Source organism: Delphinapterus leucas, chromosome 17, assembly GCF_059928025.1.
Source record: "Delphinapterus leucas isolate spDelLeu-1000000601 "Yukka" chromosome 17, BTC_Dleu_Yukka2, whole genome shotgun sequence".
Classification (NCBI taxonomy): Eukaryota; Metazoa; Chordata; class Mammalia; order Artiodactyla; family Monodontidae; genus Delphinapterus; species Delphinapterus leucas.
In genome coordinates this window covers 81,065,018-81,092,264 of record NC_143145.1, presented here as the reverse complement: position 1 = coordinate 81,092,264, position 27,247 = coordinate 81,065,018, and positions in this window count along the sequence as shown.

Sequence of the window (27,247 nt, the reverse complement as noted above, 5' to 3'; positions counted from 1 at the left end):
TGAGCACCTACTGTGTGCCAAGCTCTGAGGTTGTAAACCTGATAATTGATAAGAAATGTGGCTATATATGTGAAAGAACTGTGTCAATCATTTTATTAGTAGTAATAACGTGTGTGGGATTGACACAGTGCTTTCACTGTGTCATTCAGTTTCCCCAAGAACCCTATGAAATAGGAGTCTGTCTGCCTTTTGTGCATGGAGAAGCTGAAGGAGGCTCGGCCACATGGGGACCCTTGCTCCATCTTTGAACTCCCTTCTCCTACACCCCCCAATAACTTCTTACCCCACGCAATCAACTAATTTACCCTTAAGTACAGGTTCCTTTTAGGTAATAGATGATGGATGGGATTATTCCCGGGAGGTTATTAGGCAACTGTGGTGGGTTGTGTGGTGGCTCCGTCCAAAGATATGTCCACCCAGAACCTGGGAATGTGATCGTATTTGGGAAAAGGGGCTTTGCAGATGTGGTTAAGGATTTCAAGGTGAGCTTATTCTGGATTAACCCTGTGGGCCCTAAATCCAATGACAAGTGTCTTTATAAGAAAAGGAGAAGACAGAAGAGGAGAAAACCCAGACGGGAAGGCCATGAGAAGAGGGAAACTGAGGTTGGAGTGATGCGGCCACAGCCAAGGAACACCTGAAGCCAGCAGAAGGTGGAAGAGGCAGGAAGGATCCTCCCCAAGAGCAGGAGTGTGGTCCTGCGACACCTGGATTTCGGACTCTGGCCTCCAGAGTGTTCAGAAAACAAACTTCTATTGTTTGAAGCCATGTGTTTGGAGTAATTTATTGTGGCAGCTGTAGGAAACAAATATAGCAATCCATTTCTTAAATTACTTTACTCCCCTTGACAACTCTAAATCATGTTCTATCATGACAAATATGTATTTGTCATCTTTCTCTCATTCTTTTCTTTTCCTCTTTCTTTAATGCTTAATCTCCTGATAGCAAGGACTTCTTTTTTCAATTGGAATATGTTCTGTTAAAGTCCTTGCCAGGGAAGCATCTTTGAAGAGAGCTTGAAATAATGGAGAGCATCTGGGGATTCTTAATGTACGTGCAATTATCCCCAGAAGAAGCAAAAAAGAGAGAGAGGGAGAAGCTTCTTTTTAGTTATCTGAAATTACTTTACATTTGTAATTGATTTTAATCTACAGCTAACTTTTAAGGTGATTATATACTTTAAGCTAATCGTGCCGATTTCTTACAAAAGGACATGTACGAACGTTTCAGAACGAGCGCAGTGCTGTAAGCGGCATGAGTCTTTCCCTGCACTATGGCAGCACCTCCAGAAGGCATTAAGCATCCTGTCATTACCCTGCTCTGGGCAACATTTCCGTTCCCGCAGCTGTAATGACTGACCCCATGCCTACGCTCAATGGCTTTAATCGTGGTGTGTTTCCTTTCAGGCAAGGTTAGCTCCGTGCAAAGCCTCACCAGTGGATTTTCATAATTGTCTTTTATTCACTATACAATGAAAGAGAAGCAAAAGCGAATGTTTTTTTTCCCTCAATACCTTATGCACAGTGTACTGCACTATATAATTACACATTTATCCTCATAAGCGGATGAAGGTTGATATTTTAATTGCATTTTTAGCCAGCCCACTTTGGAAGGATGTATTAGAGGGAAAACAGAAAAGTAAATGTACAACTCAGCACAGTCCTAGCCTCACGCCACTCATATATGCAGTGACTGGACTTTTGAGATCAGTTTGCCGACAAGGACACAAAAGGCGACAAAGATCTGATGACCCTGGCTCTCAGGAACTGAGGAAAACTATATGAAAATGATACAGAACAGGCTTTACTTTTTTTTTTTTTTTTTTTTTTTTTTGCGGTACGCGGGCCTCTCACTGTTGTGGCCTCTCCCGTTGCGGAGCACAGGCTCCCGACAAACAGGACCAGCGGCCATGGCTCACGGGCCCAGCCGCTCCGCGGCATGTGGGATCCTCCCGGACCGGGGCACGAACCCGTGTCCCCTGCATCGGCAGGCGGACTCTCAACCACCGCGCCACCAGGGAAGCCCCAGGCTTTACTATTTTTATACTAAAACTTTTTTTAAGAAATGGAGCAAAAATGTTAAATGGGCATAGTGTCCATTTCTAAGTAGAATGGCATGTGGTCTAACAGTCTGAGGGTGGATTCTTGACCACTCATTTAGGTAAAGTTTTATTTGAAATAAAATTAAAAATAAGACTCTCCATTTAGTGTTTACAAAGAGTGTAACTGGTGGAATTTCCTCAAGACTTTAAATGAATGTTTGCTTTTGAGGTGTTTCCCACAGTAATCTCACCTAATTTTTTCTTGCACTTTTAGGAAATTCAGAGGTTTCTTGGATCTTGTTAAAGAAAAAAATAGGAGAAAAAGTTTTGCTCTTTCATCTCTGCCTGAAACTTCTTAATCAGAGCCACTTAGCTAGCCATAAATTCTGAGTATATTCTCTCATCAGTGTTGCCAAGGCTGTCTTATTACACCCAGATGATAATGAATCATGATTTCTTTCTGTCATCCAGAGTGAGTGAGAGCTGTCTTGGTCAGCTCTCTGTTGAAGTGCCCTTGATAAAATTGTTCAACACCATAAAAGTTATGGTAGTTATTTCTGCGGATGAGGCAGGACCTCTTTGCTAGATGATGGCAAGGTGGTACTCATAAGTCAGGGACAGCAGTCAATTCTAGGAGCCAAGATATGAGCTCTAAATAGAATCTCTCTTTATATTGGGACACATTATCACTAACACCGAAGCTATCTCTGAGGCAGACAGACAATGAATGCTAAATTCTATTCGACTTTGTATTTGAATAACACTAGCTGTTGGGTCTTAGCTGGAACTCAATTCGATTCAGTGTAATAAGTATTAAAGACGATTATGTGTTCAGGTGCAGTCTAGTGGGACAGAGAGACATTTTCAAAGCTAAATACCAAATAGAGTATGACCAGTGCTTTCACTGGAAAGAAACTGGACTATAGGGGCCAGGGTGGTGGGCAAGACTACCCAACTGGATGACTCAAGAAAAGCTTCGTGAAGGAGGTGATGTTGAGTTGCAGCACAAAGGAGTGGCTAGGATGTCAGTACGAGGATGTCAAGGCGAGACACTCCAGACTTCAAAGTTTACCGCCAACAGGCTGATAGATTACAATGAAACCAGGGAAAGAGGTAACATTTCCCAACGTGGAGAAATGCTTGTATTGCTTTGTAACTCAAGGAAGCATAAAATGTACACAGCCCAGCTCTGAGACCCCAAGAATGCCCAAGTTCTGTTCTCAAGCTCCCCAAGTCAGCAGAACTGGGCAAATCTGTAAATCTGTTCCATGAGTTGTGTCTCTGATGAAAGGATTCTGCTGGCTCTTTACTTTCTCTACTATTGCAGTTATAGTGATTTTTCTACACGGATTGATTATTTGGCTCAACTCTCCAACGATTTGTCACAGAGGGGATGCTGACGTGAGTCAAAAGGATCAACGAGCTTGGTAAGAAAAAAAGGACTTTTCCAAATTTAGAACATCATTTTCAGAAGATGGCATTGTTATTCTAAAATGTCTGCCTTACTTTCTGTGACAAAGTTGAGGTCATTTTTATATGTTTAGAAATGAGCAAATTCTTTGAGAAGGCATCTCATGTTACTTTGTTTATCGGAATGTTATAAAGAATTTTATAATTGTTAATTTTTAAATAATAATTTTTAATTATTTAGATAAATTAAAAAAATTCTCCGAAGGGGAAAATACCTGTCTATCGAACTCTATAACGAGACGCTTTTATTTCTCTGCTTGTATCCATCTGTGAAGACGCATTGGCTTGGAAGGCAGTTTGGTCTCATAACAGGAGCTTGGAAGCAGGAAACCAGATGTATGGTGTTGTTTCTACCATCATGTGACTTTGGGCCAGAAGTAGCACCTTCTTGTGCCTTGGCTTCTTACCATTCTTCTTCTGAGAAATGGACATTAACCAATATGTATCCCTAGTTATCTCACATGGGGGAAATGGGGCTAAAAGGAGATGGGCGGATGAGAAAAATTTAGATAAAAATATTTTGATTATCGCAACAATTCCTTAGTAAATTCTTGTTAATCCCATGAAGGATTCAAAAGGTTATATAGAGAAGCCGACTAATAAATACATGATTTTATCCTGAGCCGTAGCCTTTGGGATGTGATATTGATTTTTGATACGTCAAAGGATGAGAAATTTGAGGAAGACCGCTTACAATCACTCTGGCTAGAAATCAGGTTGCCTACAAATTTTACCAGGGAAAATTTACTCAAGGCATTAAGTAAAGGTCAGAAATCAGGTATAATACTCCAAATTTTTTAAAAAAAGGATTGTGGTTTAACCAGTGGTTATAAATTCTCTTGCTGGTTTATTTACATTGTTGGTGTCTGAGAACTTTTCTGTGTGGTAATCTCTATCCATAGGCCACATGCCTGTGGCACATTTTGTTGTGGTGTTCTTCTTCTGACATACAATGGACTATTTCTTTATTCCTCTCTACCGTCTCTCTCTTTTTTCACTTCTTCTGGACGCTTATACCTGGACAATCTGTACTCTTTAAAAATAATCTTTGTACTGTATAGCTGTCATCTTCTGAGTCACCAAGGTGCATGCATGGGACACTTTGAGAGTGTATGTTACCTGCTATCAGCAAAGAAAATGGAGCCCAAGAAGAAGTTGTACTGAGACCCACTATGGAGTTAACCGAGCCCAAACTCCAGAGCGCTCTTACCCACACAAAGGGGTGTTCACACCGACCTCAGCACACATTACAAAGTTCTTAATTCAGTAAGTGATCTCATAACTCCAGACTCCTTATAGGACTTTGTAGTAATTGCAAAGCATGGTATTTAAGTTTTATAGGATGATATTTAAGTTTTATGGAAGAACTATGGTAAAACTCCATGAAATGAAAGGAAAAACATCAATAAAGCATGACATTGAAATTTTTTTTCAACATATGAATAGTGGTTGATCTTAAATCAACATACCATTATATAAAAGACATCAATTATTTAGCAGTCGTGGTCAAATATTATATTTTGTCCACTGTTAAACAGTGGACTTTTCCCCTCAACATTGAAATGAAGCTCTTAAGGTCTTAATACTTGGTTTTATTGGCCAGGTAACATGGGGTAATAATTAATAATGGCTAAATGAGTGACTGCTATATGCCAGATATATAGTAGGGCTAAGATCTTTATACGCTTTATTTCATTCAATCTGCACAATAATGTCAGAAGCCGTGTACCATTATGTTTCCTGTTTCCCACATAAGGGCACTGTTAGGTTGTCAGGGCTGCTGGAACAAAGTACGACAAACCGTGGGGCTTCAATGGCAGAAATTAATTTTCTCACAGTTCTGGAAGCTGGAAGTCTAAGATCGAGGTGTGAGGAGGTGGCTCCTTCTGAGGCCGCTTTCCTTGGCTCTCTCTTCCCCACCCCGTGTCCTCACGTGGTCGTCCCTCCGTGCCTGTCTGTGTCCTGATCTCCTCCTCTTATAAGGACACTGGTCATATTGGATTAGGGCCCATGTTAATGACCTCATTTTAACTCAGTTACCTCTGTAAAGACCTATTTACACAATTGATTACATTCCGACGTACTGGCTGTTAGGACTTCAACATCTGAACTTTTCTGAGGGGACACAATTCACCCTGTAACAGGCGCTAAAGGCCAGAAAGGTTTAATAACCTCCCTAAAATCATACAGCTTGGGGGATGGGGTCAAAAGTTATATCAGCCGCCATGACTGTGAGTGATCCTATTTCCCTCTACATTGTGGTCTTGTTTAGTAGGTGGGAAATCTACAGGGAGATGTATAAGAGCATATGAGTAGTGAACTATATGTTTTCCTAGAGTTTAATAACCATGGAGTGTCATTGAGGGGCTGGATTGAACTGGTGCAAAGTGACCAACGTTGGAGCCTACATGTGACCATTAACTGCTGGTCAGATTGATGTGGAGCCTCACCCGCGCTTGAATATACTTTCTTATTCCTCAGACATTCACTGTGCACCTACTTTGCTATGTCAGACCACAGGGGCTCAAGTCCATACGAGATGGTGCCCCTGCCCTCGTAGCCCTGGGGCAGATGGGCAATACACACATTATATGTGATACTGAATTCCCTGAGCAGAGTGTGCTAGAGAGAAAGTGAAGCAGGAAAAGGGGATAGAAAAGGACGAGAAACACGGAGATCGGGGACGGTGCTCCAGGCAGAAGAGAGAGAGGGAAAGGTCCCCAGGGGGTATAGACCATGCTGCTCAGGGAACAGCAAGAAAGAGGGGACGGCTGTAGCACAGGGAGCGAGGAGAGTTGGCAAGGTGACGCCAAAGAGAAGGCTGGCAGTCAGGATGGGAAGGGGTTGGGATTTTATTCTAAGTGTAATGTGAAAGCTTTGGGCTGTATGTGTGTGTGTGTGTGTGTGTGTGTGTGTGTGCGCGCGCGCGCGCAGGGGGACGGTATATGCTCTCATTCCCATTTGGAGAGCTTTATTGTAGGAATTCTGTGGACTTCATCGGGGTTGGGATTGGACAGCATGGAAGCCAGGGGTCCGGTTAGGATCATTTGCTGAGTCAGTCAATCAGAATGTTCTACTGCATGAGGACATATACGTGCAAGAGAAGAGTACAGCCCGGGGCCCTCAGATCTCGAGTTTTATTTTTGGCGTGACTATTGACTCCGTTTTCTGTGATCTTGAATCAGCTCCTTCTTTACAGAGAGGCCAGTGTGCATCATCAAGTAATGAAAACATTAAAAGACTTTTCCTGCCTTTAGATTTGTGAGTTCTGTCTGTTTGGTACAATATGAGATTCTGAGTGTGAGGACCCTGTAGGGACAGTCAGAATATTATTCGCCTCGAGCTGTTGGTATCAGTGCGATCCCTATACTCGCTCCAAAATGTCACATCCACATGGAGGCAGAGAGAAGCACTTAATGCTGGAATTATGGATGCTCCAGCTAATATGCTCCCCCCGCCAGAGCAGACTTCCTGTCTGGCTAGAAGCCTGGGGACAAGGCCTGGGCTGACTGGGTCCAGCAGCAACTCCGCTACAACCAATCCCCTGGTATCCTCTCTGGCTACCAGGGTGGAAATCACCTTCACTTTCCAGGCAGTCCCAGTGGCTGCCATTCCTCTGCAGCCCAATTCTTTTAAAAGCAGAGGGCCAAGTCCCACAGAGCATATGAGCCAGGAGATACTGGCCACCTAAGTTTTTGAGAATCAAGTAGTCACAGACCCAAAGAATGTTGGCTTGTGGCAGCTCATTGGCTCCGAGCCCCCTGAGAAAGATTCCTGTAAATGGCCTGAATATGTATTTTGTTTCTCACTGCAATAACACTCGAGCACATTGCCTCTGTTCAGAGCTCTCGGGAGCAGGCAGCAATTATGGGCAGTGGAAGGAATCTCTGTACATATACCTTTGTAAACCTGGCTCTCATTGGTGGAAGTTTCTAACACCCCCAAAAGGAGAGGGTATGCTTTTTTGGCATTAGTATTAACCTGAGTCTTTAAGGGACTGTCACAAAGTATGACTTTAGACAAATGAGAACAGTGTAATAGAAAAGTCCAAAGTTTCCATGTAATTCTATATACCGGTCCCTGGACGTGAGATTGAAGAAAGTTTCATATGCTATTTACCTTTTTGATGGATTAAATCTGAATCAAGAGGAAAACAAAGATATTCGTTACTTTAGAATTAATTCTCGTTTCAGAAAGAAATTGTTGCATTTAGGGCTCAGATTATGTAAAAAGGGGAAAACACCCTGTAGATAACTTATTATATTCAAGGGTAGTATTTCCTTTCCAAAATGAGAACATAATCAATTGCAAAAATTGATTTGAGAGAGGAATATTCACCATAGGGAAACTTGCATCTGCGTCATATACTAGCAACATTAATTATTTTTCTTCCTGTTTATTTTTCATAATAACTTTTTGGTCCTACTTGGTTTCAATATTCCCAGGTATTGATAAATGAACTAGCAGAGAGAGGCCTCTGTCAGGGCCATCATTTTTCCCGTAAGCGGGCCTCTCACTGTGTGGCCTCTCCCATTGCGGAACACAGGCTCCGGACGCGCAGGCTCAGCGGCCATGGCTCACGGGCACAGCCGCTCCGCGGCATGTGGGATCTTCCTGGACCGGGCACGAACCCATGTCCCCTGCATCTGCAGGCGGACTCTTAACCACTGCACCACCAGGGAAGCCCAGGGCCATCATTTTTGATAATTTTGTCCAGTTTTTTTTAATGGGAAAGGAAGAAATTGATTTTCTATTAACCAGAAAAGTTTATACTTCTTTATGTATAAAATAGGTGATTTACTCATTGAACTGATCATTGTTTATAATTGTATTTGAAATGTTCTTTCATGTCTGTTTTTCTGTCACTAGAGCTAGAAAGTATTACCCAAACACAAGGAGGATAGGCGTAGCTTACATGGATATTGTTAGAAAGCATTATTCAAAACATACATATGTATTTATCTTTTTGATCTTTCATATCTGCAAAATATTTTGTATTTCTTTCTCTCTTCAGTTCTTTTGTTATTTTTCTGAACTAACAACTTCTTGGAAAGCTTATTCAAGGTGTTCGCTTTAAGGGACCATAGGTGATTTGCTAGGTACTATTTGGTTTCAGAATCCTGCCTCTGTGTCAACCCATTTCAGGTGATTGCCAGGCAGGTGGCTGGTCTCAGAGAGGCTGGTGGGGCAATTGGGGCCTTTCTGGTGCTGTCGGAAACCTATTCACTGGAGTACTTTTTTTTTTTTTCCTACTCAAGTATGGTTTCCGAGACAAACTTGCATCTTGCTGTTGTATAAGGGGAAACCTGATTAACCAAGACTATATTCATTTCATTCCCAGGATATTTTATTCCCATGATATTTTAATGTCCCTTTTAGATGAGCTGGCTGCCAATCAGTCCACACTTTATCTTACTCTAAAGGCAAAAAGGTCAACTGCATTTTGGTACATTGACTATTGAAATCTTTCCTTTTATGACTTTAAACACGGAAATCCTTCCCTCCTCGTTATTCATAATTCAGAGCTAATTTGAAAGGGAAATAAGGGAAAGGAATGGAAATTCAAATATAAATGCTGCACATATGGCTTATGTTATACTGACAGGTATGTAAAGTTTGGCAACATCACCAAATGTACCTCCCTTACCCCCCAAAATGAAGAGGAAAGTCTTAAATAGAAAATGTTTTTGATCGTATTCACGGGTATTTTCCAGTTCTTGGAGAATGCTATAAGTAGGTATCATGGTTTTAGAGACCTGTTTGGCTCACAGTTTTCCACATTCCTGAGAAGTCACACATGCAGCTTTCTGAACTTTATAGATTTTCAAATGAGGCCCGTAGAGTCTAGGTGAAGCCATTTGACTACCTTGATGAGCTACACTGGGGAAATAGGAAAGAACAAGTAAAGAATGTTCTTAAAATTAGCAACAGAACTTCCCAGGCATTACACAGATGCTCCTAATAGCTTGTTTTCTTATAATTTTTATTATTAAACTTCCATTCCCTCTAGGCCACTAATGGTGACATTGGAGGTGTCACCAGGCCTCATCCTCTTTCTTTATGGAAACATGACAGAGAATAAATAACATTTAACTACTTTTTGAAAAGATCCTGCAAACCTTGTTGCCCCAGGGGCTTCCCCGCTCTGAAGCATAGGGGTTAGTATTTCAAGACAAGCACACATTTCTCAGCTCTGTCAAATTACGTTTGTGCTTGTGTTCAGAGAAGGCCATTTGCTGAAAAGGCAGGTTTTGTCAAAAGTGGATCTTCTAAGTTACTTCTTTAGCAAATCAAAAGCCAGGGTTGCATGACATGGACTGCAGGATTCTCAGCAGGTGCGTAGGAGTTTCTGATGTGTGCAGAGAAGATATCCCTATGACAGGAGATTTGAGAACCTGCTGTTTCATTGCCCTGTACACCACGCATCTCTTTATGCACCCAGACTGGTGTAAAGAGAGGTGGGCGTAGTGGGGGACTCAGACAACGAATATTTTGCCTAAAGAAATTCTATTTGTTTAAGATATCAAGTCCTGGCTTAGGAGGAAGATTGAGATACTCATAGAAAAATAAAGAAACTTTTTTTTCACATCTGACTCTGGTTTAACAAACTTCAGACCCAAAGTTAAGAAAAATAGAGCTGGACAAAGTCTTGTCTTTTATTTTCAAGGTCTGATTTGAGCCTCGTGATAAGAGGGGAGAGGGATGCAAGCAAACAGAGAGGAAGATATTTCATCAGCAGCGACTTTGTGCAGCCCATGGACTTTTGAGGGTTCGTGAGTAAGTCTATATATCCTATAGCGCCATATAGGAAACCTCTGAAATTTTATCATGCATGTTTCTGCATTTGGGGAAGAGAGAGAGTCCATTACTTGTGGCAAATTATCAAGAGTCTCTAAGACAAACAGTTAAGAACCATTTTCCCAGCACTCTCATCCCTTCACCCCAAGCTCAGTCCATCTGTTTCTGACTCTATAAGCTCATCTCATGCGACAGCTCTGAACGGGAGCCAGGAGCAAAAGACCTGAATCGTGGGAAGAAGGGGTGATGTTTAGCTGGTCTGTAGAGGTCTCTTGAGAGGAAGATGTTTGGAATTATTCCAGATATCCCAGAAACGTATTAGGTGGAGGTAGAACGCTTAATCTCATCCTGAGCTCACTGGCCAATACCCCATCCAAATTGGACATTTGGGGTTGAACTCATGATCCCAGAATGATCTCAGGGATCACGGAACTGGATAACAGACTAAAACAGACACTGGTCATTCTGAGTTCTATGGGGAGCTGTAATTATGAATGTTATGGAGACGTAAGTAAAGGTAACAAAGGTATTAGGTTTGAGTGTTTTAATTCAAGACACTGGCTTTCTTGCTCTAGAAATGAATGACACTGAAATAAGCAGTTAAGAGCCACTTGTGTGTTGGGTTTAGAGGTGTTTACTCACTGTCTTGAGGTTGTGGAGTTCTCTCCAATTTTCCTACCTATGTTTTCCAGGCCCCCAGTCTGAGGATAGAAGCATAATGGCCACTAACTAGTGTTTCTTTGATTCCACTCCCTACCCGCTCTGTAGGAACTCTGGCAAAGTTAGTTGGAAAGTTGCAATATTTGTCTCCCATGAATATTCATTGTAATATTCATTCCTAATGAACGCCCGCTGGTATTCACACCCCTTGCAGCTCCTATCCCACGGTGAATCTCAGTTAATCCTGTGAATTATTTTAACCCGTAGAACATGGAGGAAATGATGCTGGGCCCGTTCCAAACCTGATCCTTAAGAGGCCCCAGCGACTTCTGTTCTTGCTTTTAGGGGGCCCATGAGCTGCAGCTTAAGAGGGCCAGCTGTGGTGCTGGATACCATGCGACAGGCCACTAGGAGGGGCTCTTTGAAGAGGGAGAGGCCCTGAGACTCGCATGGAGAAGGTGAGAGCCTCAGCCATTCCGGCAGCCCAGTTGGCAGTCCGGCCTGGGCCCAAGACATGCAAATGAAACCACCCAGTTCTGTCCATCCCACTGGCTTCTGACTGCAGGTGCAGGGGCCATACAAGCAGAACCACTACCCACCTGAGCCCGAATCAATCAGAGAATTGTGAGAAATAGAGAAATGGGTGTGTCTTAGGCCACTGAGCTGTATGTGGTTTGCTATTCATCAATCAATAAGTAAATCAGAACCATCTAGCTGAGTCCCAGGCAGCCCATAGAAACATTAAAAAGAGTAAAGTGTCCTTTGTCTCAGCCACTAAATGTTAGGATGGCTTGTTGTGCAGCCGTCATTAAGGTGAGCTGAAGCCACGGATGCTTGGTTCCCTTTGCCCTCGTGACCACTTCCTGGGCTTTTTGGATTTGATGTGCAGCTCGCCTGCATCCCCCTCTATTGCTGTGGACATAGATGCCTAGGTCAAAGGGACTGTGGGGTCATGGTGCCCTCCGAAGGCACCGTCGATGTCACAGGGGTCCAGAGCTGCTGAGACACAGTGGGCACCTGTGCCCGAGGCTGGGAACTCTGAGAGCAGTATCTGAGTGTCCTTTCCAATGCCGCTAACAGCCCATGAAGCTGTCATCTTTGTTCCAACACCCCTGCCTAATGCATGGCTGCCCCAGCACCTATGTTGCAGGACCCTGGTGGTCTCAAACCTGGTACCAGGTTCTGCAGAAACAGCTCCTTCCGCTTTTACCTGGTCTTTGTCTTAAGACTCAGGCACCGGTCCGTGGAGTCAGTAGGAGTCAAATCTCCACCACATGCTCAGAATCACCTCTGTCCTCAGACTCTCACCTACTGGCTTTGACACTTCCTTAGCGTCAGCTCTTCCCCCAGTTGGCTGGTTGATCTCACGTCACCCATTCTCCAGCTGCACCCGGACACCCTTGAGTCTAGAGTGAACATCACCTAAGGACAGCTGAGGCCTCTATTGCAGGTAGGTTGCTATTTTAAGGAAGAATTATTTTAAAAGGAGAATTAAAAATAAAATTCCTAAGAGTCCAGATGAGGATGAGAGTTTCCAGAATGCCCTAAGTTCATGTAATCCATCATCTGAAGTTTTCCCCGATGGTGGCTGGCTATCAAACAGCGTGTTAGAAGCTAGCTGCCAGGCTTCCCTGGTGGCGCAGTGGTTGAGAGTCCGCCTGCCGATGCAGGGGACACGGGTTCGTGCCCCGGTCCGGGAAGATCCCACGTGCAGCGGAGCGGCTGGGCCCGTGAGCCATGGCCGCTGAGCCTGCGCGTCCGGAGCCTGTGCTCCGCAACGGGAGAGGCCACAACAGTGAGAGGCCCGCGTACCGCAAAAAAAAAAAAAAAAAAAAAGAAGCTAGCTGCCATAGCCTCTGATGCTCCTGTTGAGTGGCTATGAAATCATAGACACAGCCTGTTGGCCACCTTTGAGGAGGCCCTCAGCTGACCTCAGAACTTAGAGGTGGCTTCAATTAATGGAAGTCATAGCACTAGAATGGATATTTTTTTAAAGATTACAGTAAATCAGCCACACTGACCCCATTCTTCAGATAGATTTTTAGGAATTACTCCAGCTCGTGGAAATAACTCTATTACTTCTTCTTTGGTGAGCCTGACTTATACCAAACGCATTTGCATGGGAATCCTGGACCTTTAAGGAAAATTTCCCATCTTCTCTCTCTCTCTCTCTCTCTCTCTTTTTTTTTTTTTTGGTTCCCAACCTGCTGGCTCCAGCAAATAGGTCTTTTAGAGAAGTGCCATTTTGACTGAGACAAATGATAAAGTTAAATAATTGGAATTTTATAAGAAAACTGCCACTTAGTTGAGATATGAAATTAAAACAATTGTCTCTGTATTTTCTTTGATAGAAATACCAATATATTCTATATGAATGAATTCATTACCTGTATTTAAAATGTATCTATTATATGCCTTCAAAACTAACCATAGACATTAGAAAAATGGATTGCTTCAACACTTTTAATCAAATAAAATTAACTGGAGAAAATGAATGAAAAAGGATGTCATGCTTTCCACTTAACACTGGATTTCTTACAAGGCTGCAATGCAAACAAGCTAATCAGAATCGTTTTGGGTTTTTTTTTTTTTGCCACTGCACATCACATTCAATAAATATTTCACACACACACAGTTTGTCAGGTTATTTAACAATAACAGAATGTCTTTCAGACACCTAAAGAGAGTGGATAAACTATATTGTTTATTCGTGTCATGAGTAGTTAAGAACATTCTGTTTCTCACGTTTTAGATCTCCCGCATAGTTCCTGTGGTTTCTGTCCCACCTCTTTGCACTGCTCGTCCTCAAGGGACAGGGCAGCCTTTGGGGAACAGGTACCAAGTAGGGACTAGAGTCACACTGTCCATCTTCATCCTCTCTGGGTTCTAACGCTCTCTCTGACTGCATTTTCACGTAAAATGATACCTCCGGGGATCTGTCAGCGCCTCTCGCCCTGTGACTGGGAGATTTTCCTCCAGTTTTCTCATGCGGATGCCCCAGCACTGTTCTTCTGAGCCTGAATAAACAGGTCTGTGAGCCCCCATCAACTTTTTGTGGATTCTGCCCCATACATACTTGTATGTATCACAGTCCCAGGCACATAACCTCATGAATCAGAGAACAACAAACCCCCAAAATCTTAATTTCTTGCTGCTACTTTTGTAACTTACATAATTAGTCTTTACAGGATATTTTTGTTTAGTTTGCTGAATTACTTTTTTTTTATCTCATTGATCAACATTGCCGCATTTATTTTCAAAATACACAAAATAATTTGAAATTTTTACTTTAAAAAATGTGGTAATTACAAAACGTGTTCATTTTCTCCGCAGAGCCAATCTTCTTTCGGTAATCAAAACAGCAAGCAGCTTTGTCTTTCTGGTTTTATAGAAGAATCCCAACTGTTTCTGATGTGGGCTTCATATTCTAACAATGTTTTGTTTCTGGTACTTTGTACTTACTGAAAATTTGTTTTTCCCCTCCCCCCCTCCCTCCCACCATCCCTCCCCCTTCCCGTCCTCCCTTCCTTCTTTGTCCTTATTGCACAATAGATTTGAAATATCTAAAAATAATGATGGAAAGTACTCAAAAATGTCACTCCCTGTTTCCTCTTTCCCACATGAAGTTGTTTTAAAAATACCCAAAGAAAAACGTATCACCCATCCTTAGTTGAGATTTCTCCTTGGGGTGAGGTTACATAACTAATACTAACGGAGTAATAATTCTAGCTTCTAAGTGTAAATGTACACGTCTTTTCTTTTCTTGGTTTTCCAGAAGCACCGTTTAACAAGTACAACTCTCCCAAGGTCTGCAGGACACTTGTGAATTAGACTTTGGGGAGTTTTTCCAGTTCTTCCAGCTTCAATGTCACATATTTTCAGGCTGAAGAAAATATAAAACAAACGGTTTTCATTGTTTTGAAACTGCATCCTGATTCATAAATAGCTCTTTCCAAAGTTTCCTTGAAAATATTTCTTCTGATCAAACAATGCTGGAGCCCTTTCTCTCACATGGGAGCAGAGGGTTCCTGAGCTGTGTCCTCATGGACCGGCTCTCCTTCAGGCTCCTCCCAGGCAGTTAGAGCACAAGCCCTGCGCTTCTACCGAGACCTGCTTACTCTGCAGCGTCTGCAACCTCTGGGTTTTAAACGCTTTAGCTCTTTAACGTTATAATCAGCAATGAGAGTGTCATTGCGTTTAGATCTCCTGAGCTGGTGGGATCATGATTTGGTAATTGGTTCAGTTAAGAGAAAACAAAAGCAAACAAACAACTAGTGTCTCTCAGATGTTAGCAAAGAGGTGTCTTCAACATAATGAAAGTATATTTTCTGTAACTCAATTATGAGGGAGTTTCCTTTGTCCAAGTTTAGTTCCAGTACGCTTTAACCTCCCCCCCGCCCCCGAGATGGACGAGAGCCTCAGTGCGTTGCACGTGCACACACACACACACACACCCGCCAAGGCTAACTGGTGGAGAGGGGAGAGTAGGGTTGAAGGTTATTGCACACCCCAAGAAGGACCACGTGTGGGCACATTTTGCCAGAAGTTCTTCCAATTTTAGTTGAAGGGAACTAGAAGGAAAATCCAGCAGGCAGGTTTGAATGCTTTTATAAAACTCAAGTTAGAGATTTTTTTTTTTTTTTTGCCATACGCGGGCCTCTCACTGTTGTGGCCTCTCTCGTTGCGGAGCACAGGCTCCGGAAGCGCAGGCTCAGCGGCCATGGCTCACGGGCCCAGCCGATCCATGGCATGTGGGATCCTCCCGGACCGGGGCACGAACCCACGTTCCCTGCATCGGCAGGCAGACTCCCAACCACTGCGCCACCAGGGAGGCCCTCAAGTTAGAGATTTTATTATCAGTTTTCTTCAACTGCTGTAACAAAGTGCCCCAAACTGGGTGGCTTGAGAAATTTACTGTCTCACAGCTGTGGAGACCAGAAGTGTGAAAACAAGGCAGGCCGCTTCCTTCCGGAGGCTTTTCTGGGAGAACCTGTTCCACGCTGTCTCGTAGCTCCCGGTGGTTTCTGGCAACGCTTGGCATTCCCTGGCTTATAGCTGCATCGCTGCAGTCTCTGCCTTTCACTGCACGTGGCGTCCTCCTCTCTGTGTGTGTCTGTGTCCAAATTTCCCTCTTTTTATAGGGAGATCAGTCATATTTGATCTGGAGCCACATTATTCCAGTATGACCTCATCTTACCCTGATTACACCCGTCAAGACCCTGTTTCCAAATAAGGTTGCGGTCACAGGTTCTGGGTAGGTGTGGTTTTTGAGGGGATAATATTCAACCTAGTACAGAGACTGTTTTGTGTTGGGAGATATTGTCATCGTTAAAGACCCCACTCTCAGCAGGATGTATGCTCAGGATTCTGTGTGCTGCACCTGGCCTGTCTCACCTGCCGTGGTTAAGACAGATGGGTCTTAGGCTCAGTTAGTTCTTATTTTAGAAATATACACTGTGAGACTTCCCTGGTGGCGCAGTGGATAAAGAATCTGCCTGCCAGTGCAGGGGACATGGGTTCCATCTCTGGTCCGGGAAGATGCCACATGCCGCGGAGCAACTAAGCCCGTGTGCTGCAGCAAGGGAGCCTATGTGCCGCAACTAAGGAGCCCGCCTGTCACAACTCAGACCCAGTGAAACAACATAAATTAATTAATTAATTAATTTTAAAAAAGAGAAATATACACTGTATGTAATTTTAAATGATTGTTTCCTTTTAAATGAATATTCTTACCCTTTTTTCTACAGGATTCTATTGCCAGCTTTCAGAAAACAACTGTTATGGGAAAAAAAGCAGGTTCTCCTTTAGCAGCTTAAATTGAGGAAGAAATTCCAGATATTTATACCTACCAACATTTTTTGCAACTAACTCTGTTAATATCTACATTTTCCCAGTCGTTCGAACACTACTTTTTAATTTTACGTTTCTAGTGGTTGCCCTAGAGCAGTTTGCAATATACATTTACAACTACTCCGAGTCCACTTTCAAATAACACTGCTTCATTAGTAGTGTGAATACCTTATAGTAACAAAGTAATTTTAATCTCCCTCTTTTCCCTTGTATCATTGCAGTCATTCATTTCACGTATATATAAGCATTCATAAGTATATATATATATATACACACATGGCATATATAATCAAATACATTGTTGGAGTTGTTATTTTGAACAAACTGTTATCAGTTAGGTCAGTTAAGAATAGGAAAAATAGGGGGCTTCCCTGGTGGTGCAGTGGTTGAGAGTCCGCCTGCCGATGCAGGGGACGCGGGTTCGTGCCCCGGTCCGGGAAGATCCCACATGCCGCGGAGCGGCTGGACCCGTGAGCCATGGCCGCTGAGCCTGTGCATCCGGAGCCTGTGCTCCGCAACGGGAGAGGCCACAACAGTGAGAGGCCCGCGTATCGCAAAAAAAAAAAAAAAATAGGAAAAATAACAGTTTTTGTTTACTTTGACTTATTCCTTGACTCTTCCTTTCTTTAAGTAGATCTGAATTTCTGACATCATTTTCCTTCTCTCTAAAGAATTTTTAGAACATGTCTTGCAAGGTAGATCTACTGGCTACAAATTTCTTCAATGTTTGTTTGTCTGAAAAATCTTTATTTTTTTCTTCGCTTTTGAAGGATAATTTCAAAAGTACAGAATTCTAGGTTGGTGGGGATTTTTTTCTCAACACTTTATATATTTCACTCCCTCTCTTCTTGCCCTGCATGGTTTCTCAGAAGTTGTTGATAATTCTTATCTTTGTTCCTCTTTATGCAAGGTGTTTGTTCCTCTGGCTTCTTTCAAGATTTTGTTCTTCATCTTTGATCTGCCGTTTGAAAGTGAGATCCTTGGGGGTAGTTTTAGCAGCACTTATCCTGCTTGGTGTTGTCTTAGTTCCCTTGCTCTGTGGTTTGGTGTCTGACATTAATTTTGGAAAATTCTCAGTCGTTATTGCTTCAAATATTACTTCTGGTTTTTTTTTTCTCTTTTCTTCTTGAGGTATTCCCATTGTGAATATGTACACTTTTTACAGTTGTCCTACAGACCTGAGTCCTACCTACTTTGCTGAGATGTTGTAGGGATTCAGTGAAATGACATAGCGCATGCCTAAAAAAAAATTAGTGATTACCATCTGTTCCTCGCTAAGATCAAGAGAGCCATCCCCAGGTGGGGCAGCTTGGAGTACAAGGTCAGAAGGGAAGGGTCAGTGCGTGGCTTCAGCCCACTGAGTTGGCTGGACTCAATTAATCTAGAATTCGAGATGAAATTCAGTCAAAACACATTAGTTTACACATCTATTCATTCATTCAATAAAAATTTATTGAACCAGGCATTGCTCTAGGTACTTAGTATACATGAGTGAAAAGAACAGACCAAGATTCCTGCCCTGAGAGAGTTTCTGTGTTAGCAGAGAAAGACAGACAATAAAGAATTGGCTAAATAAGTGTGGAAATTATCTCATATGTTAGCAAGTAATAAGTGCTACAAGAATAGGAAAGTGGATCAGTGCAAGGGGACCAAGAATACAGCGGGGGGGACTGCTTATAATTTAATAAAGTGGTCGGGGTTGGCTTCATTCCCAAGATGATATTTAAATATATCCTTGGAGGGGGTGAGGGAAGGCAAGGAAACAGCTTGGAAGACAAGCACACTGGAAGGCAGGAGAAGCCTCAGAGAACTTAAGGCAGAAGGATGCCCCACTATGTGTAGGTCATTGGGAGGATTTTGGCTTAACTCTGAATGGAATGGAGAGAAGCCATTGGAGGGTTCTGAGCAGAGGAGGGACTTGAACTGATTCAAATTTTAAGCCGCATTCTCTGGCTGCTCTGTTGAGAAGTAAAGGTGAAAGGGAAACTGTGGAAGACATTTAGGAAGTGATTACATTAATCCAGGCCTGAGATGGCAGTGGCTGGTGCTGGAGTGGTAGCTCTGGAGGTGGTAGGGAGTGGTTGCATTCCATATATATTTTGAAGGTAGAATCAGTAGGGTTTCATGAAAGATTCCTGAAAGATTGGATGTGGTGACGAGGGGGAAAAAGGACCCAAGAATGACTTCAAATTTTTTAACCTGAGCTAAAGGATACAGTTGAACAAAACAATGAGCTATAAATGGGAGTGGCCACCGACTGTGGTGGGATGCCACGTCAATGATTATGGCCACCAGCAAAACCTCAGCGTATTTGCTGAACTTCAGATTTAGCTATGGTCCAAAAACATAGTTTTGAATTATGGCAGGTTCAGTGCAGAAGTACTTGGAGGGATGGAGCTTGTGATGTCATTTTTCTTATTCTGAGCAGTCCCATTTTGTTGTGCCATCGTTTGTCCCCCGGGTGCCTGGGGCTCAGTAGTGACTATCACAGCGGTCTTCCAGGGGTAATTCTTGGGCGCGTGCTCATCAGTTAGAGGACAACTGAACTTGTACTGAGTTCCAGTTGAATACCCAGCACTACAGCTGCAGGAACCCTCCGCATGCTGTTGCTAATAGAAAAACAGAAGTATGGGTAACGGTAATAGCAGTTCTTGAATTTAGAGTGCCACAGTATAACCTTAAGAGGTAAAGGTATATTTAATTCTGTCTGGATAAGAAAGCGGTACTCCTTTAGCAGTGGATATAACTATGGAAGTGTTTAAGGTAGGGACAAAGCTATTGAATTTCCATAAACTATTAAAGTGATTCCTGAGTTGTTATTCCATAAGCCACCAAGAAAATGATAATGCATTTTACCAACAGCTTCAACTTTGGTACATTATGGTCCTCATTTTTTTTTTTTCTGTTTAAAACTTACTTGCAATTATTTTTCTCCCTTAGACCATAAAAGTTCCTCCCAACAACTCACAGGAGTTTTCCAGAATTTTCTGCATAGCTTGCCCAGTCCTTGGCCAGTTTTTTAATATCTCTAGATACCAAAGAGTCTCTTTTTGAAGATCACATATACAAAAATGTTCTGCAGGGCAACAAGGATATTCTTATGCAAAATATCAATAATCATTCAGTAAGTTATGATGTATTTATTCACTATACACACACACACACACACACACACACACACACACACTCTGACCACTTAGTATAAAACAGATATTGTGCTTGACTCAAAGGATGCCCCCAATCAGCTAATAAATAAAATGTCAATAAATAAAGTTTGAAAAATCCAATAATAAAAGAATGGCACAATGGTAACCCAGAATAAGGTATGATCAGGTATTTCTGGAAAATTGGGGAAAGCGATAACTGAGGTGGGTTTCCGTACATTTATGCTGCGAGGCGGCACATGGAATAAGCAAATGGAAACAGAGGGTAGCATGAGATGCATGGTTTATTTGAAGAATTGAGAAAATGGTATATAACTGAAGGAAAATAAGAGAAGTTCCTAAAAATATAGAGAGTATTATGGGTTGAATTGTATCCCCTAAAAATTCATATTTTGAAGTCCTAACTCCAGTACCTCAGCAGGTGACCTTATTTGGAAATAGGGTCGTTGCAGATGTGATTAGTTAAGATGAAGCCATTAGGGTGGACCCTAATCCCATAAGACTGGTGTCCTTATAAAAAGGAGAACTTTGGACATAAAGACAGACATTCACACAGGGAGAATGCCAGGGAGAATGTTCAGGAAACTATAGCAGAACACCGTGGACTGGATGCTTGTAGACAACAGAAATTTATTCCTCGTGGTTCTGAAATCTGGTAAGTCCAAGACAAAGGAGCCCGCTACATCATGTCAATAAATATTCTTTTCTACATATATATAAAGCATGTGAGGGCCACGAGTACAGGGAAAGGTGGGAGAAACCCTGCAGAGAACAGAGTTTGCTTAGAATTATGAGTCCCTTTGAAACCCGCAAAGCTAAGGAAACCCAGGCTTCCTTATGTCCTTCTCTAGGCAGAGATTTGAAAGCAGTAGGGGAACCCTAAGACTTCAACCTTGAGCTGCCCTGGGCAGGGACTGAGTCTGTTTCACCTACTCTGTGTCCGTACAGTTCTGGCACATGGCTCAGTGCCCAGCAGACACCTGCTGCAGGAGAAAGGGGATTCCATGAGCTACGTGAGGAGCCCCACCTGGTCGTGAAGAGCAGTGGAGATGATGGATCTCTGAGGGCCGGAGATAAGCTGAGAGAGGGTGATATAGCTGTTTTCTGAACAAGGGAGTTTGTGTTCAGTCTCTGGGAGGGTGGAAGAGCTTAAAATGGGATTCAGTTGTCTCTCGAGAACTTTCAGAGACTGAAGGAAGAATTTGATTATGAACATCACTTAAAATGGAAAAATAATACTGAAAGATCACCGACAACGTATTCCTCTGAAATAGAACAGACAACTGAGAGCGTGCCCTATGTCTTAGCTCAGGAATAACTAAATCGTTAGATCCCTCTTTTGCTATGGTTACAAACAAATTAAGCGATTCTTTTACTAGAACTGAAGACAAAAGTAACAGCCAGAAAAATTCAATTGTATTTTAATTCCCATGTCTGTTTTTTGCAGTACCTTTGGAAAATATGGTAAGTAGTTTTATGAAAAGGAGAAACCACCATATTTATTTGACATGCTGCTGTATATACAAAGGATACCCTCTCTCAGGCACAGACTTGGACAGTCTCTCCCTAATGCTTGTGCAAAGTAGGACAGCAGACTTCCCACTGTGGCATTTTATTTTGATGGACAGAGGGAGAAAAGACTGGGGGATGTGTCCTCATCTGACACAGTTACACAACCCCTGGACAGTTCCTCTAGTCATTCTTTTGTGACAGCCCTGATGGAGTCTGACCCCCCACTGCACTCAGAGGCGGTTTCCTTCATTTTTTGTTTTATAACTCAGTGTACATCAGAGTGCCTGTCATGTAGTGAATGCTTGCTAATGAATAATAAAATAATGCCTAAATTCACCAAAAATTCTGGTCCTTTTCTTGAGTTGCAATAATAGCAGTTAGACATATGCACATATAGATAACTGCTTCAAATATATAATACCCTATGAGTGTTGATCACAGGTCAGCCAGGTGGCCATGCCAAGTCATTTTCACTATCAAATCCTTAGTTTCCTCAACTAATGGGAGAACTGGACAAAAAGACTGTAACTTACTTAAGGCTTCGAAAAGCTCAATGATAACATTCTCTCACTCCAGTTTGGACTTAGATTTGAAAGGATTTTAATCACCCTTCCCTTGTTCCTAATCTCCAGACTATATTTCAAGAGTCTCCGAGCACTGGTTTAAGGAAAATGATTTTTCTTTTTGAAGCATTTAGTGAAAAACATTGTGTTCCTTTCTAATTTATGAGAAAACACTTGAGGAGAGAGACTTGCCTTATGTGAGTTATGAGACAGTGTTCAGCCTGTACTTTCTTCCTTAGCTAAAATGAATACCATTTTCTCCTTTTCAAGCTAAAGTATATCTTCTTTCTTGTATATCAAATTAATCTTTGTCCTCAAAATTGGGACCACCGAGAGAACACTTAGCTTGTCTTGGTCAAGAATGTGCTGGATTAAACAGAAGCGTACATTTTCTTTGACATTCTACTCTACGGGCTTGAGGATGCTGGTTACTGGGGGCCAATAAAACAACAAATCATCACATCCCTTTTAGGGACCCATAATTGGGAGCGTTTGTTCTGATTCTTATTTCGCGAAGGACAGTTCCAATTAACTGGCTGGCCTTACTTACGGAGGGTTGACATATATACTGAGTATGGTTTCTTATGTTTGACGTATTAGTTATAATCTATGCATGCCAAATCAAAAAACTGTATGGTAGAGCACAGTGAAAACCAGCTAATAGTTTGGCTTTTGCTAAACTTTGTTTAATATATTCCCACCTGAAAGCTCTGCCCCTACCTACTTCTTTCTTGTTCACCAGTGCTTAAAAACTCTGCTTCGCCCAATTTCCCCTAGAAGACTCCAGAATATTGACTACATCTTACCTGGGGAAGAGTATGATTGCTTTTCTACCTTATTTATTTTTAGTCCTGGAAGTGAATGCATCTCACTGGAAAGAGTCAAATAACAGAGAACTATTAAAAATAGAAAAGGCAAGTCTTCCTTTGGCATCCCATTCCATCCTCAACCTCTCCTACGGCACAACTGTGATGTGCAAACTGTCAATGGATTCTTTAATTTACATTAAATACATACACACCCCTGACTTGTGTGTCTCTGTTTGTTTTCTCTTCCTAACTATGTGGTTCACCCTACAGTTACCTTCTGTAGCTTCTGTTTTTTCTTTAATATTTATACCCTGGAAATCATCCCATGTCAGAAACAGACATCTATCTCATGCTCTTTAATCACAAATATTCTCTGGTATGAATGAATGGATGTATCGTAAGAAATATTTTCGTTTCTTACTGATAGAAATTTACCATCCCAATATTTACTGTTAAAACACGCCACCATCTTTGGACATATATCTTATGTACACACACATATTTTTCTGCGGAACATATCCATTCTTGGTTTTGGAAGACACAACCAAATTGTATTCCAAAAGGCTGTACTAATTTATGCTCTTATCAATTGTATATTAGAGTATCTTTCTTTGCCCATTTCCTTGCCAACACTGGATATTATTAGCCTTTTAAATATTGTCAATCTAGTGGCGAAAAATACCATCTCATATTTTAAATTGCATTTGAGATTGATAGTGACATTGCTGGTATTTTCACGTTTATGGGACATTTTTCTTTTCTTTTTGTAAATTACTATACACGCACACATATACATGAAATGTATTCTAGTTCATTGGCTTTAAATTTTGTTCATGATATCTTTTGAGATATAGGCAGAACTATCAGCCATTTCCCAACTGGGGGATATTTTCTGTCTTATTTGAGAAATTTTTCCTGCTCTTAAATGGTTTTTTAAAATCATCTTATATTTTATATTAACTCATTAATTTATCTGGGCTTAATCTTTGAGTCTGGTATGACATAAATATCTAAATTAAATTTTCCCCTAATTTCCCCAAAATTAGTTATTACTAATTTTTTGAGTAGTTTACCTTTTCTTTACCAATTTAAAATAGCAAATTTATCAAATATTCACATGCATATTTGCATGAATCTGTTTCTTCACTTTCTACTGTTTTCCATTGATTTATGATCTATTAAGATAGTCCAAACATTTTAGATTAACATAATTTGAAGTATGTTCTTATTTTTAATTTTTCAAAATATTCTTTGCAATATTCATAGATTTTTCTCTTCAGATAACTTTAAATCAAGCATATAAAATTCCATTAAGAAAATCCTTTGGGGATTTCGATGGTTGTTGAATAAGACTAATTTGAAAAATGTTTATACGTTATAAAATTGAACAAAAATTATGTATATTTTAGATTATGTATTAGTTTTTACGTAAATCTTTATATGGTTTTTCATAAAGATCATATATGTTTCTTCATAAGTTTTTCCTAGGCATCTTATAGTTTTATTTTGTTTTTACTATTAGAAAATAGATTTTTACCACATTTTCATATTGACTGTTATTGATGTAAGGAAAGTTATTGGTTTATCTTAAATACAACAAACACTAAAATTTTGTAATGGTTTTAATTGGTTTCTATGTTATTCTAGATAATAATGAGACTCATTGTTTTTTCTTTTTTCCCAAAATTTTTTTTTTTTTTTTTAAGGCTTGGTACATTGGCTGCACCTAAGAACTAGGTTAAGAACTAGATGTGCAAGTAGACTGTCTTGTTCTGTCCTCAGATGTAATGGTGATGCTTTTGATATCTGTTCATTATTATCCTTTATATGTTTTGTATAAATATACTTCATCAAATTATAAATATCTATCAACTGTTGAATGGGTTAACAAAATGCAGTATATCCATACAATGGAATTGTATTTGTCCATAAAAAGGAATGAGGTCCTGACACATGGTACAACTTGGATAAACCCTGGAAAGATGCTAAGTGAAAGAAGCCAGTCACCAATGACCATGTACTTTGGGATTCCATTTTTATGAAATGTTCAGAACAGGCAAATAAATAAGGACCGTTGCCTAGGGCTGGGAGGGGTAGGGGAAGAGGAGTAATGGTTAGTGGGTATGGGGTTTTCTTTGGGCTGATGAAAATGTTCTGAAACTAGATTATGGTGATAGTTGCCCAACTCTGAATATAGTAGAATCCATTAAATTTTACATTGTAAGTGGGTGAATGTTTTTGGTACGTGGGTTTTATCTCTAAAAAGCTCTTTTTCGAAAAGAGAAAAGTGAAAGTGTACAGATGCATGGTGAGGTACATAGCTAAGCAGGTAAAGAAGGCATCTTCTAGATGAGAAGAGCAGAGTATGTTCTACAGAGTGATTAGGAGTTGGTCTGCTGAGGTGGAGGAAGGATGGGAACGGAGTTGCAGGCAGAGGAAACAACAGGTACAAAACCAGAGATACATGGCATGTCTAGTGAATGGTGAGCTGGGTGTATGGAGACACGACATATGGGGTGGTGAGAAGTGAAACTGGAGGGATAGGAAAGGACTAGATCATGAAGGGCTAACACCATGCTTAGGAATTAGGACTTCAGCCAGAAAGCCCTGACGAGGTGTTAATTTAAAAGTGGAACGGGACTTCCCTGGTGGCGCAGTGGTTAAGAATCCGCCTGCCAATGCAGGGAACACGGGTTCAAACCTTGGTCCAGGAAGATCCCACAGTCCGCAGAGCAATTAAGCCCCTGCACCACAACTACTGAGCCCGCGTGCCACAAATACTGAAGCCCGTGCCCCTAGAGCCCGTGCCCTGCAATAAGAGAAGCCACCACAGTGCGAAGCCCACGCACCACAACGAAGAGTAGCCCCCGCTCGCTGCAACTAGAGAAAGCCCGCGCGCAGCAACAAAGACCCAACGCAGCCAAAAAAAGAAATAAATTAAACAAATAAATTTTAAAAAATAAAGGTGGAAAATAACATGGTTAGATTTTTGTGATGTAGCATAGTCACTTTTGTAGTAGGACTGAAACTGGTATGGACAGGAACAAGGAGGCAGGTCAGAAGGCTGTGTGGTGGTCCAGGAGGGGCTTGAATAAGGGCAGAGCCCAAAGTCTTCAAATGGACAAGAGCTTCCATAGACACTCAGACCTCACTGTAGTCCATGTTAACACCAATTCTTGACACCTGCAGTTCAACCAAATTGGAAAACTCCTTGTTATATTCAAATACAAAGAACATTGTTTTGGAGATTCAAGATCGAAAGATTCCACTTCCATATCTGAGGTTCACTGTCCCCAAATTAAGGACATAGAGGTAGTTATCATCCACCACACAAGACACCCAAGTTAGATGTGTCATCTGAGATAAACTCACTTCCACCAAGAGACTGACCAGGCTAATTACAAACTCATTCCATCACACATACCTAAGCTGCAAATGGAAAGTGATCAACGAGCCTTTCTGACTCTCAACTGTTTAGTCAAATATTTCAGGTTCTACTGAGTTTTGTCACTATCAAGTGTGGATTTTTATATTCTAATTTTAAAAATATAAAGTGTTATTCTGAAAATGTTCATTCTGAAGCTAGCCAGACACCAATTACAACCTGTATTGACCATGGCATTGAGCCTAATGAGCCCGTTCTCAAGGATACAGAGAGGAGAAAAGGATGACATGCCCAGGGGCCTCGAGAGCCAGGTGGGCGATTTGATTCTCATTAACTGACTATCTGTGGTGTTTCAAAAGAGCTGTTGCACTCACAAAGGGACAAAGTTCTATTGGCGATTGACCCGTCATCATTTTAGTGAAACTACAAGTGGAGAAAAGTGTTATGCCAGTTGAATTAATGCAGCATCTTCCCCTAATTTGTACTTTATCCAATCAATCATTAATGTGTATGAGTTAATAAACGCCATGATCCTCCCTTTACAGATTACGTGGTAATAAGTAATTTGTAGAAAATTAGTGATAGGACAAAGACCTCATAGTTTTCAATGATAGTAAGCTCACTACCATTTTCCTTGGACAGGTCGATTCCTGGCAACATTGGCTACACTCCTCTCTATTCCCTATACCTTGATTTGTTTCTTAGAGTTACTCAAAACTAAATGAAACCTTCTTCAAATATTGGGACACAGTCGATGTGTTTTCTCTGATCTTCTCTTCCTTAGGCTACACAAACGCAGGGAGATCTGTCATGTTCTTTGCGACATGATTCACAGATCCCTGCCATCTGCCTTTGGGCACATCTTTGTTTGCCAATACCCTTCATAAAATGTACTTCTGAGAACGGAACATAATGCAGTAGACAAAATAAAATAAAAATGAGCAATCTCAATTGTCGTATATTTTTCAGCTCAGCTCGAAGCATATCTCTTATAG